Below are 14,796 nucleotides of genomic sequence, written 5' to 3'. Positions count from 1 at the left end.
TTTAATTAACTACTATTTTTTTAGGGTTTAGTCATAAATTTAATTTATCTCTCATGCGTCTTTGCCCGGTTGTTTCATAAATCATTCGCTTGACATGCAAGATAGCTCAATAAAATGAAACATATAAGATTTTAACTATTTGGCAATCTCATTTTTTTTCTTTGATGACTTCCCTTCTTCAACTTAGGCTAAGTGTACTTACATTAGCATGTGATTGCCTCAAAAATTGTATGCTTATTTGGTCTTCGTCTATTCTTTATCAAAAATATTAGTATAACTAGAAGATTTGCAGACATAAATTTATTAATCAAAATCATTACAATCAATAATATTTGTAACCATCAAATTCTCAATAAGCTTATTAACACTACAGGAAAACATGCGATTATCATTGGAGGTTATGGCGGATTTTTATTCGTCGGTAAGTATGGCGTTCGTATCAGCGTATTATGCGACGGAAGCATGAATGAAGCACAACGGCGTTTGTTCCGGCGGAATAGTCATCGGTAGTTTTCCGACGCAGAATACGCAGTGTAAAGGTCAGAATTTACAAGCATTTCATTCTAAGCGGCGCATTTTACGATGGAAAATAGCTGGCGGATTTACCGGCAGATAAGACGCCGACCATTTTAAACTCAACAATTATAACCGGTGCAAAATGAGGGAGCAGTTGAGTGGAAAATAGGTAGCTCCAGCTGATGATGAGTCCACAAATTCAGAGTAGTTTAGTTTTTTCAATGTCATATGAACTTGTTTTATGTTTTTGAATATTTGATGTTAATGAACAATCTGTGATGTTTTTAATATTAGTTGGTTGATGTTAGTGAACAATCTGTGTTAGTGAACATTTATGTTTTAAGTATTTGTTGAAGTTCTTGAAATATGTGATGTGTAGATCTCTGTTGTGGAACTATTGTTTGTATATATTTGCAGGTGTGGAAATCTGAATGCTACCTGGGAAGGCAATTTTTTTTGTTATTGCTACAGGTTTTCGGCGGATTTGGCGTCGGTAATTCGCCGGAAACTACGATACAACAAATTTTTGTATTATTACCGGCGTTTTATATCTGTCGGGAATACCGGCAGATAAAGCGCCGGTAACGAGTCATAGCTTTAGTTTCGATGTAAAGTACGACGTTTTATCCTCCGGTATTTCCGGCGGATAGGTACGCCGCAAATTCTAGCGTATTTAACGCCGAAATAATCTGGTGATAAATGCCGTTTTTAGCACATTTTTTCGCCGGTAATGTGTCGGAGAGTGCGCCGGAAAGGTTTCCGGCGTATTATATATGTCGGAAATATTTTTCCGATGCGTGCTAAATCGGCGCATGAAAATTTGATGGAAATGCGCCGGAAACCGTAACTTTCCGTCGTATTTTCTGTATTACCAGCGGATTTGGTCCGCCAGTAATACCGGATTTTCTTGTAGTGTAAGCTCATGGAGTCTAACAAAAATGAATTTATACTTAATTAGCCAGGATCTAAGCATAGATGGTATATACAATAAAGTGTAGATATGAAATGAACTTAGCACATTAATTGGTAAAGTTCTACTAAAATTTATGCATATTAAAAATTATTATATTTTACAAAAACTATAATTATTAAAAATTAAATAAATATAAAATAAATTCTCAAAAATCATAAACAATTTTATTATTTTATAATAATAAATTTAAATAAGTTTTATTTGTGTTCAATATTAGCATCAGCTCATGCAAATATGAAAACTATTAGTAAATAGACTTTTGATTGATAAACCCATCAATCAAATATATTAGTAGGCACTCATTATGTTTAGATAAGTTAATATGTGTTAGTGTACTAGCTAGCACAAAAAGGATAATAAAAGAAACATCTCTTAAGTAATCAATCATGCAATATTTTATATCGGTTAATTTTATTTAATATTTTTATCGTAAAAAAGAGATGGTAATTACACTAGATTATATTTTTATTGAATTTAAATTTGTTCCTGAATTACATCCAACTTTACTTGCAAGTCTATCTGGAGAGTTAGGATCTATTAGAATGAAGAGTAGAGAGAATAGAGGAAAATACAACATAATACTTCGAAGAGCTATAGATCTTAAATTGACAGTGTAATAGTCTAAACTCTTAACTATCGAGATATAATCCGCTTTGGTTAAGAGGTTCATGATTTTGTCCTGTTAGTTTAACTTCCAAGTAATTCACACATCTCAGAATTGATCTACAATGAGCACACTTAAGTGCATAGTTTCTTAATGAAATTTCAACCATTACTCCAAAAGAGGCATCGATGTTTAAGAATTTGACTACTTTTAGTTAATGTTTTTCATAGACAGAGTATCCACTATATCAATAAAAAATATCTTGAACTATTTCTCATGACATGTCATTTATAGGATTATGAGCGCTATAGGAAAGATAATACATAAAAAAATAAATAAATAAACGCAATGCTATCTTATATTTTATTTCACAATGATCAATTATTTTTGAAAATAATTTTATTACCCTGCTTTTCTCTCTACGTTAACCATGTGGTTTTTATAATTATAAAATGTAATCAATCTTGCACGTTTCGAATGCTTTTAACTCTGAAAATTGTTGCCTGTTTCCATAAAATAGACCCAGTCAAGTAACACCCCCACTAGCTTTATAGAACAAGTATAACAATTGAAAGTCATATAAAACATAGCAGAAGGAAAGTCCCACAATAATAAGACGCTGGGACCTTTGCAACACAAACCAAATAAGGGAAGGCCATCACCAGTTAAACACAGGACAAGGACACTAGAGGTAATAACAATAGAGGTAATAACTCTCGAGTTGTAGCATCTGGAGAAAAAATTCAAGTGAGGTATCTGCTTCAGGACATTAATAAAATGTCTAACAAGAGTAATACCATCATCACTAATAGGAGAATAATAGTAAACATCCACATAGAAATGCCAGTTACCATTATGATCCCAGCAGTAGATTAAACACCTTATAGAAGCCCTGGCATAATACTGAATCCCACAGGGAAGATCGAAATTGTAAAGACCATTCCTCTTAGAACAAAGAAAGTTAATATAGATATACTAATAGGATGAGCACACTTAACTGCATAGTTTCTTAATGAAATTCCAACTATATATTACTCCAAAATAGGCATCGATGTTTAAGAATTTGACTTTTTTTAGTTAATGTTTTTCACAGACATAGTATCCACTATATCAATAAAAAATATCTTGAACTATTCCTCATGACATGTCATTTATAGGATTATGAGCGCTATAGAAAAGACAATACATAAAAAAATAATAATAAACACAATGCTATCTTATATTTTATTCCCCAATGATCAATTACTTTGAAAATAATTTTATTACCCTGATTTTCTCTCTACGTTAACCATGTGGTTTTTATAATTACAAAATGTAATCAATCTTGCACGTTTAGAATGCTTTTAACTCTGAAAATTGTTGCCTATTTCCATCAAAAGTTTAGTGGGCATGAGAGCGTTAAAGAAACCTGTTTACAAATTATAATCATACTTTTTTAAAAAAAATTTATGACTGAATAATAATTTTTAATCATATAGTTTCCCTTAAAATTATGACTTCAACTAATTTTTAGTTTATTTTTTTAATAGAAAGGAAACTAAAGCATTGCTTAGTATTATATCTTAGAAATTATTATTATGTAAAACCTTTTTATAAATTTTACGGATAAAACTTCTTTCTGTTATCTTATAAAACCAAAATTCAATACCAGAATCATGAAAACAATTAAAAAAAAATAAAAATTTACCAACTAAGCTACATACAGCAGGCCCCCCCACTGCCTGCACTTATATTTGAGTTGAAGAAGCAAATGCATGTGACGACTGGTTTACCAGCATCGACAGGTACAAAGCACAGTTGTCATGGATGAGACTTATAGTTGGAGCTGAGCTTGCAGTCCAGTAATGGCTTCCCAAAAGCTGGGCTCAACTGAGTGAAAAAAGGCTTCCAATGCCTATAGAAGCTAGCTATGGCTTTTAGTCCTATCGCATCTCTGAGGCTATATATGTACTTATGCATATATATAGCAGGCCCCCCATTTCTTCTCTTAGCTCAGCAGATTCATAACTCATCAACCTTAGGACAGCTTAGTCTTCACCATCATTGCTTGGTCAAATATAGATCATCGCAATTATTAATTTGTCAGCCTCGAAAATTTAGTATAGATTTTTTTTTGGGTAAATTAGGGGCATAAGCCCATTCATTGACTAAAAACCATTACAGAAGAGAGATCCAACTATTCATTAATGAGTAATTAGTTTGCTTTCTATTATCATTTTTATCAGCTTAAATGTATTTATTTGGGGTTGATTTTATAAATTTTGTTATTTACAATCTATTGAATAATATATTATTTAACAAGTTTTCTTAAGAATTTTCATTAATTCAAGGAATATGTAACAGAAATTAGTCTATGAAATAAAAAAGAAATATTGCAGGTATGTTTACCCATATATACATAAATTTTCAATGAAAATTTCTACCAGATTGTTGTGGCAGGCTGCCTAGGATAATAGCTTTTATGTTTCGCAGGTAACTTAGGACTTCTCCATTATTAAGAAAAGCTTAATTGGCCACAACTACTTTTACTCTATAATTGAATCCTAAGCCTGACAAATTTAAAACTCCCGATCTGGTACAACTTGTAGGTCAAACATAGATCCTAGCCTTCAGTTCTAAGCAAGGCATCTTCATCAATCCTGAAGGACAATGTCTATAATGATCAATCTCGAAAACCAAGCTCATATTTGACTTTGATGTGATGTATTTTAATCTACTCTAAGAAATAATATGATGAAGAGTTTGTTTGAGATTATTAATATTTTTAAATAATGTTTTAATATTTATATTTTTAGTTTAAAATGTTTTATATTAAAAAAATATTTTAAAAAATAGTAAAAATTTATCTCAAATAAAATCTAAAATTAAGAGCACAGAGAATGCGAGGTTTAGTAGAGAGATGCAACTATAATGCTACCACATTGGGAAAATATGGATGTATGGTTTTGCATTTAGAAGTCCTTATGGACCATGATCCTCACTTGGATGGGATAGGTCTTTGCATTTTATGGTTGAGCCATTGCTCATATTTCTAAATTAAAAAAAAATTCAACTTTGATTTTAGTTATTATTTTGGATCTTCTTCCTCTCCTTTCAGTCCGACTACTTCGTTCTTTGCCTCGCACTAACAGATGGTTGGGCTATCAAAGTGGCACGAGCAAATGAATATAGTAGATTTATTATTTTTGAATTATTTTCAAATCTAATTAAATATGTAATTTGAAAACTTTGATGACAAATTTATTTAATTGATTAGGTAGTTGATTATTTTTCAAATTAAATTGATTTGAGTAAAGATTTGATTGGTGTGAGTGTCTGAAAGGATACTGCATGCGGGGTTATAATGCAAATGGTATGATCGCACTTTTATATAGGATAAAATGATTTTAGGCCTTTACATATATATGGAATCATGCATATGATTATCCATGAAGAGAAGATGGAATCATACATATGATTTTTCATGATGAATAGTGGCTTTCGCCAACACATCTCAATGGATAATAATATATATTTGATTCGATAGTCATGAGATTTGCCCCATTAAATACATCAGGTCGAATGAGGTTTATTTAATGCGGGTGTCGGTTTCCCACGGGCGCAAGCCCCCGTGGTTACATCCTAGGCCTCAACCTATGAAAACTCTTAATTAAATATGCTATTGTATTCTCTTTTAGGTTCAATCGTGTTATTCGTCATGTACGAATCATTTAGTCACTCGGTTGGCAAAGAAAGAGAAATTAGGAGGGAGTCATCTTATATCAAGCATGTGTGAGAGAAAGATGGAAGCGACACCATAAGCGTGATGCGAATATGTAGGATTTATAGGTTCCGAAGGATGAAAAGCTTACCCAATGATAAGAAATGTAACAATATACCTATACTGACCGCCTTTGACTTTAGATTTATAAGGGAAGTACTGTACACACGATACTAATGCTAATGACCAAACTAATGTAAGACATCATGAATGGACTTATAACATGATCTTGGGAACCCCGATCTGGATTTATTACCCTGCTCGGAAAGGGGTACAAGTTAAACTCCACCTAGTATCTTAAATCCATACAATCAAGTCTTATGCAAATGCAAGAGTTGTATGAGGCGTAGAAGGGAAATATGTCTCAAACTCAACAATAAATGATATTATGCAATGCAAAATGAAATATTCCTTAATGCTATAAAAGAAAATCTATATGCATTGACTCAAGCTGTGTATGCTTAGGTGAGGCTAATCAGAACTAGTTATTAGTCACTGTGAAGTGAGCTGAGTTTGAAATTTTAATTGAATTTCAAATTCAAAAAGTGAACCATAAGGGATCATACGTTAATTTTGAAAAATTGATTTATTTTAAATCTTATGTTCATTTTATTTTGCTTGAGTAAATTTTAACTTTATAAAGGGTTTAATATCCTAAGAGCTTAACGCAACGACTTTGTTCGAGCCACCTCCAAGATAAATAAATAAAAAAAACCTAAAAAACTTGCATTTCTAATACACAATCATAATAAACACACCAATCATTAATAAATAAATAATAGTTAATGACTATAAATGCAACCAAGTTCTGCAATACACCTTAAGAAAATAAAAAAAAAAGGCAGCTAAGCTCTACCATAAGTATAACTTAGCCTAAATCTATACATAAATTAATTGATGTTTGAGCACATAACTAGCTACACCCTACCCAATGAAGAAATGTCATATCTAGCACATGAGTGTGTGATAAAATTAGTATACCTAACTATCATAGATTAGCTGAGGGTTTCAAGTTATGAGATCAAGTTATTATTGTTTAATTTATTAGCCTTCAAATTTTTCTTTAAGTGTTTAGTCATTTTGGGTGAATTAATTAACATTTAATTTTAGGGCTATAGTATAATTATTAGGGTATAAAGAGTCCAAGTGCATGGGCTCTAACTTATACTAAGGTTACAAAGAATTGAGGGGTAAAGGTCTCATCCTCAAGCTTACACCTAAGGAAGTCTAAAATAGTTATGAGGTGGTAAGGTATGTTAATCCTTCCTTCGTCATTTATGACTCGAGGTAAGGCCAATATGTGACATACTAAGTTGGGTCTAGGGCACACTACAAAAAGAAGAAAAAGATCATAGGCTTCTCATGTCTAAGGTAGATTTATTTTAAGAAGTTGACATGAGAATGAAAAACTCACTACCTACCTATAACTGTATGTGGGTTCTACCTGACCTAGGGTTTAACAGTTATAAATTAGGTCTAGTTTCTAAGGGTGGTTTTAAATTTCTAAAAGAGATAATTTATATAAATCTTTAAACCCTTCTCTCTTAATTTGTGAGGTACATGTCATTGCGACCACATGCATGAGGATAAGGCCTCTTTAGGACACATAGCCCCATAGCTCTAAATAGTCTAGTTTATATACCTATACATATAATAAATTATAAGGGGAAGTGTACAAAGATACATATAAATCTAACATTGGTTATGACACTAAGGTAAAACTTGAAGATCATTTATGAAAGTTTATGAAGGTTGTTAAACCTTATGGAACTACCCCGAGGCTCACCAAGAGGAGGTGGGAAAAAAAAAAGCTTTAAAATAATGATGATAATATTTTTTAAAAGAGTTTTCATAAATTAAAAAAACCAAATTTAAATTGATTATGGAAGCAAATGAGTTTATCAAAAATATCAATTTAACTATGATGATATTTTGATTTACAAAACAAAGTGATGATCACCTATTTTTCCAAGTAGTTATAACAGCAAAAAAATACAAAAAAAAGAGCAAAAAGGAAAAAAAATACACCAAAGATTTTTATAGTGGTTCGTCAACCTTGACCTATGTCCACTCTTGGAGTCCTGCACTCCGTGTATTGCACTAACACTAAGTAAATTTCTTTTTACTCCCACAGTAAGGAGAGAAGGCCTTACAGACTCACTTTTACCAAACCTGATGCGACGGAGTGTCGAATGCTATGTCACCCTCCCAAAGTTAGCAGCGGACCTTGACTCATTTTTCTCATTCCTGGAGAAGGCAAAGAACATCATCTCCTTTTTCTCCCTCTTGAAGAAGGCAGACTACCTCAAATACTTTTCACCCTTACCGGTGCGGCGAAGTAGCGGGGTTCTTTGACACCATAATGAAATCATCATTCCCTTCTCATTGATATAGCCATTTTTACAAATCACATAAATTAATATATGTTGTAGTCTATGTCCCCTAGTTTGAGATTTTGTTGTGACAAATAATGTTGATTGAATTATCTTATTAGCTATTGAATATTTTGAATGATATTCTTGTCTGTGAGTATTAATATTTCAGGGAGATCATATACTGCTCAAGATAAGAGAAGACTCGAGACTAGGTAAATAGGATGTGAAGGAGTCTGTAACTGTATATTTTTATTTTTTATTTCTTGAGTTTGACCATAAAAAAGTGTATGTAAACTGAGTAACCAGCACACACACAGGGGGAGAGTTTCTTATAAAAAAAATTATTATTTTTTTATAGATCGTATTATATAATTTTAAATCATACTGTAAAAAATACTGTGGCTCAACTGCTATCTCTTATGAACTAATCGTACTGTACGATCTCCATCATACTGTACGATTCATTTTTAATTTAAAATCCTAACCAGTAGATTATTTTAAGCAAGTTTTTAAATCATTGAATTTTGAACTAATCGTACTATACGATCACATCGTACTGTATAAATATTTGAATACTTGCTAAAATTAACCCTGTGATTAATCAATTAAACCAAGGATTAATTTTCTATTGGTGATCGTACTGTACGATGTGGCTCATACCGTATGATGAAACGATGATATTTTTGGTCATTCTAAAGATCGTACCAGATGATCCCTTAATTTTTGAACTAATCGTATTGAATAATGTATACATTGTACCAGACAACATGAAGATTTTAACTGATCATACTATACTAGTTCGATCATACTAGATAATGAACAAAGTTGAATTTCGGGTCATCCCAACATTTGTCCTATATGAACAGAAGAAGTTTACCACATCGTATTGGATGATATTTTTATCATATTATATGATGTAGTTCAGAATTGTTGCATGTTCATACTCCTTCATGCTAGGAAAAATGCTATTTTGAACTGATCGTACTATATGATCTATAATCATATTATACGAATATAAATGACTAAATTGAAAATCTTAGAGTTTCTTTAAGCTTGATATTTATGTAATGATTTTGTCTTTTGAAAAAGGAGAAGAACATGATAAAGGAAGGGAACTCTTGAGAGGGAGCTTCTTGAAGGGATTTAGGGCTTGTGAGAGGAAGGAGAAGGTGAGTTTGTGAGTAAGGAGTGTGAGGGGATCACACGGCTGCTCCAAGCCTTCTACATGCTTGCTCCTCCTACGGCCTGGGAAAATCTTGTGGGAGCTCTCTAGGGGGAGAGCCTTCAATGTCAACATCCTCAAAGGTCCTCTACCTTCTCTAAAAGGGAGAAAAATGAGAAGATCTACTGCCATCATCAGGAGGGTGACATAGCGTTTGGTAATCCGCCATACTAGGGAAGATGAAAGTTAGTTTGCGTAAAGGTTTCTCTGCCTTGTTGTGGGGGTAGAAGAAGAATTACTTTTGAGTAGTGAAATTCCCGAAGTGGAGGACTTCGAGGAGTGGACATAGGTCAAGTGACTGAACCATTATAAATCTTATGGTGTGCTTTTTTCCATTTATCGCTTATTTATTTTCTTTTTGCATCTTATAATTGCTATAACTGCTTGGTGAAAATGTTATTTTAGAACTTTATTGTGTGATTAAAAATTTCATCATAGCTGTTGCAATCTTGTTTTAATCACTAGCTTCTGCTTTAAATTTGTTAAGTTATTTTTTGAAAATTACAAAAAAGTTAGCACTCCTATTTAGGCTTTGATCTTTATTTTAAAAAATACCAATTCACCCCCCTCATGGTGTATCTTATACTTTCAATTGATATCAGAGCAAAGTTTCAAAAATAGTGTTTTAGAAAACCATGAAAATTTTGATCATGGCACCTTTTTGTAATCGTAATTTTGTGGAGGGTTATTCTATAATTCATCCACCCTTATTTGATAGCATACCATTTGATTTTTGGTAAATTCAAATGTCTACATTTTTATAGTCTATAGACTATCGTATGTGGATATTGGTACAAGAAGATTAAACTGTACCTTTTAAACTTTTGAATTGCGTTAAAAGTCAAATAGCATTTAGTAAATGGAGCAATGAGGATAGAGATCTAGCATAATTAAATGTAAAGTGCTTGAATTATTTCTTTTGTACATTAAAATCAGAAGACTATATGAGAGTGTCTACTTATACTACTGGTATGGAGACCTGGGATAGATTGTGTATCACGTATGAAGGAAATAATGAGGTTAAATATTTTATTACATGATTATGAACTCTTCTGCATGAAACCTAGCAAAATTATATATGACATATACATTAGGTTCACCTAGATAATGACATTCTTGCATGTACTAGGTAGAGAGATTTTTAATTATGAAAAAGTCAATAAAGTTTTGAGATGCTTACTGAGTTCTTATGATGCTAAAATCACTGCAATTATTGAGTCCAAAGATTTAAATATTTATTCAATTGATAATTTACTTAGGTCACTCATTACTTACGAGTAAGGAGTGAATAAAAAGAAAAATGATGTAGGAAAGAAGAAGGAGCGAACGGTGGCTCTAAAAGCAAACAACTCAGAAAGTGAAAGTTTTATAGTAGAGAAAGATGATGATATAGTCTTGATGACATGATAATTAAAGAACTTTTTGAAAAAAAATAAAAACATCTTCAAAACAACTAGAACAAAGGTAAAAGCTCAAAGAATATTAAAGTTTTATCTAACACAATTTGCTTTGAGTGCAGAAAACCCTGTCACCTCCGAGTTGATTGCCCCAATGTAAAGATCCATCCAACTAAGGAGAAATGAGAGGAGAAGCCAAAATATAAGAAAGGAAGCTGAAGACACAGAAGGCATTTTGGGCTGACTCTACCTCAAAATTGTCAGAAGAAGAAGTAGAGGAGGGGTAATGAATTTACGTCTAATGATAATCTTGATCAATTGGATCATGATGAGATATATCAACTTTTATATGAAGATTTATTATTTATTTCTAAACAAATCCATGATTCGTATAGAAAGTTAAAAAAAAAATGTATGCTAATCTTAACATTGAATTTAGTACTTTACAAACTAAGTATGCTAATTTAGTTAAAGAATATTCTCATTTAGATAGAGATCATATGTCCCTACTTGATGAGTTTGATGCATTAAATAAGAAGCATATTGAATTATTTGATGCACATGATTTTTTGAAGACATTGTATATTGAATTAGAAAAATAGATTAAGAAATTAGATGAACTTGCATGGGAAATATATAACAATGAACATAGGCTAAAAGTGGAAGTGGTCACTTATGAATATAAAAATAAAGCATTAAAAGTAAAACTGATAGCATTTGAAAATGATAAAACATCATCCCTATTAGCCCAAATGAGCAAACCCCCTAGCATTACATGCATCACACAACTATAAGAAGTGGTATCGCCACCCACATAGGCTAGTCAACCCAATTCCCAGTGTTAGATGTTTCTCTTGTGGAATGCAAGGTTATATAGCCCACACTTGCACAATTCACCATTAGATACACCTAATATGGAGACTTAAATTGCATTCATCACAGTATAGCATCCATGCATCTCATTCATGCAAGTATAAGGAGAAACCCAAACTCTCTTATGTTCCCAAATCTAACCTTTGAATGAAATTATAGTGGTGCTCTCACGAAAGAATTAGTAAGAGCATGTGGTACATGGGCAGTGGCTACTCGAGATATATGCCTGGAGACATGAAGAAGTTTATTTCACTAGAAACTATGACTGGAGGCAAGGTGACTTTAGGAGACAACACCAGCAGAAAAGTAGTAGGCTCACGTATTGTTGGAAATTCTAAGAATTTTTTAATTGAAAATATTTTATTAGTTGATGATTTAAAGCATATTTTGCTAATCATTAGTTAATTATGAGACAAAGAATTTGACATAAAATTTCTTCTCTGATAAATGCTTGATTAGTTTAAATGATAAACTTGTATTAGAAGAAAAATTAATAAATAATGTATATATGTTAGATCTTAACTATATTGAAAATTCAAATTCACTGTGTTTAAAAATAATAATGTATGACTCTTGGCTGTGGTATAGGAGACTATGCCATGTTAGCATAAAAATACTTAGGTATATTACTCAAAAAAACCTAGTTAGAGGTGTGCCTAAGTTAAAATTCACCAAATATTATTTATGTGATGCCTGCCAACTAGGAAAACAAGTGAAATCATTATTTCATTCAATCAAGGATGTGAATACATCTAGGCCACTAAAAATCCTCCATATAGACTTGTTTTGTCCCATTAGAACAACTAGCCTAAGTGGGAAAAATTATGAATTTGTGATTGTAGATGACTTCTCTAGATTCACTTAGGCAATATTCCTAGCACATAAGAATGAGTAGTTTGAGAAATTTTGAACTTTATTCACTTGGATTCAACGGGAATTAGGATGCAAAATCTCAATAATCTATAGTGATTATGGTGGAGAGTTTTAAAATGAAAGATTTAAATCCTTCTGTCAAGAGATAGGAATAGATCATAACTTTTCTGCCCCTAGAACCCCTTAACAAACTGGGATAGTTGATAGAAAGAATAGAACCTTGGTAGAAGCTTCTAGGGCAATGTTAGTTGAGTACACTCTTCCTATATATTCTTGGGTATAAGTAGTGAACACTGTGTGTTATGTCTTAAATAGGGTGAATATTAGGTCGAAGTTGAATAAAACACCCTATGAACTCCTTAAAGGTCGAACACCGAATCTTTCATTTGCATGTCTTTGGTTGCAAATATTTTATCTTAATTAATGAAAAATCTCCCTTTGGAAAATTTGAACCCACGGTCAACGAGGGTGTCTTCTTAGGTTGTTCATGTATAGATAAGGTCTAAAAAATCTTTAATAAGAGAACCTAGTAGTATAAGAGTCCACCCATATAGGATTTGATGAATTAGATAAGTCCTCTGAGCCTAAATTTGAAGAAGATGAGGTAGAGGATATTTAGAGAGTAAAAACTATGACTACAGGAGAAAGGGGAGAACCTTTGGAAGAATTTCCTAGATATTGGAGATATTCTTCTAGTCATCCTAAAGAATTAATCTTAGGAGACCCATCAAAAGATGTGAGAACTAGGCACGGACTTAGGAAGGAGGTTAGTCATTCTATGTTTATCTTTATGATAGAATCCACGAGTATAGATTAAGCTTTAGGAGATGAATTATGGATTCTAGCAATGTAAGAAGAATTAAATTAATTTACTAGGAATGATATATAGGAATTGGTTAAGAGACCTAAAGAGCAGAGTGTAGTGGGAACAAAGTAGGTTTTTAAAAATAAAGTGAATGGATTGAGAACTATAGTAAGAAAATAGGTCAAATTAGTAGCTAAAGGGTATAACCAAATTGAGGGTATAGACTTTGAAGAAACCTTTTCCCTAGTAGCTAGATTAGAAGCTATAAGGGTACTTTTAGCCTTTACTTGCTTCAAGGGTTTTAAATTATATAAAATGGATGTTAAGATTGCTTTTCTAAATAGGATAATCAAAGAGGAAGCTTATATTAAGCAACCCCCCCCCCCTGAATTTAAAAACTAACAATTTTTAAATCATGTATCCAAGTTAAAAAAGGCACTATATGGGTTAAAGCAAACACTAAGAGCTTGAAATGAAAGACTTAGCTCATTCTTACTAGTTAGAGGATTTGTTAATGATAGTGTATACACCACCCTCTTCTTACAAAGGGTAAAAGATAAAATTCTCATTGTTCAGATTTATGTAGATGACATTCTATTTGGATCTTCAGATAAAATCATGTGTGATGAATTCAAAAAAATAATGAGTAATGAGTTTGAAATGAGCTTGATGGGAGAGCTGACTTATATTTTTTGGTTTAGTGTAAAATAAATAGAATATGGAACATTCCTTAGTCAAACTAAATACATCAACTATATTCTAAAAAAGTATGAAATGGACAGTGCTAAGGCCATGAAACTCCCATGAGTTCTACGATTCAACTAGATAAAGACCCGAATGGAAAATCAGTATAACAGAAAAAATATAGAGGAATGATTAGATATCTCCTCTATTTAACTGCTAGTAGACCAAACATAATATTTAATCCGTGCCTCTGTGCCTAATTCTAAGCTGACCCTAAAGAGACTCACTTAACTGCGGTCAAGAGAATCGTTAGATATCTACTAGGTACCCCAAACTTAAGAATTTGATATCTTAGGCATATCACATATTTTAAAATCTTATGGTACTCAAATTCTAATTTTGTAGGATGTAGGGTAGATAGGAAAAGCACCTCTGGCACCTGTCAATTCATAGGACAATCCTTAATTTTTTGGTCCAGGAGAAAGCAAAATTTAGTATCCCTTTCCATGACTGATACAGAATATATAGTAGTAGAAAGTTATTTTACACAAGTGATATGGTTAAAATAATAACTTTAAGATCTTGGATTACCCGAAGGAATCATCGCAATCATGTGTGACAATACTAGTGTAATTTGCATTTCCAAAAATCCAATTCAACACTCCCCAATTATATTTATATATATATATCATGACACAGCCATATATGCATACG

This window comes from Dendrobium catenatum, unplaced genomic scaffold (genome assembly GCF_001605985.2).
Source record: "Dendrobium catenatum unplaced genomic scaffold, ASM160598v2 fragScaff_scaffold_692, whole genome shotgun sequence".
NCBI classification, from domain to species: domain Eukaryota; kingdom Viridiplantae; phylum Streptophyta; class Magnoliopsida; order Asparagales; family Orchidaceae; genus Dendrobium; species Dendrobium catenatum.
The sequence above is the reverse complement of the archived record's forward strand: the minus strand, read 5'-3'. Positions refer to the sequence as shown.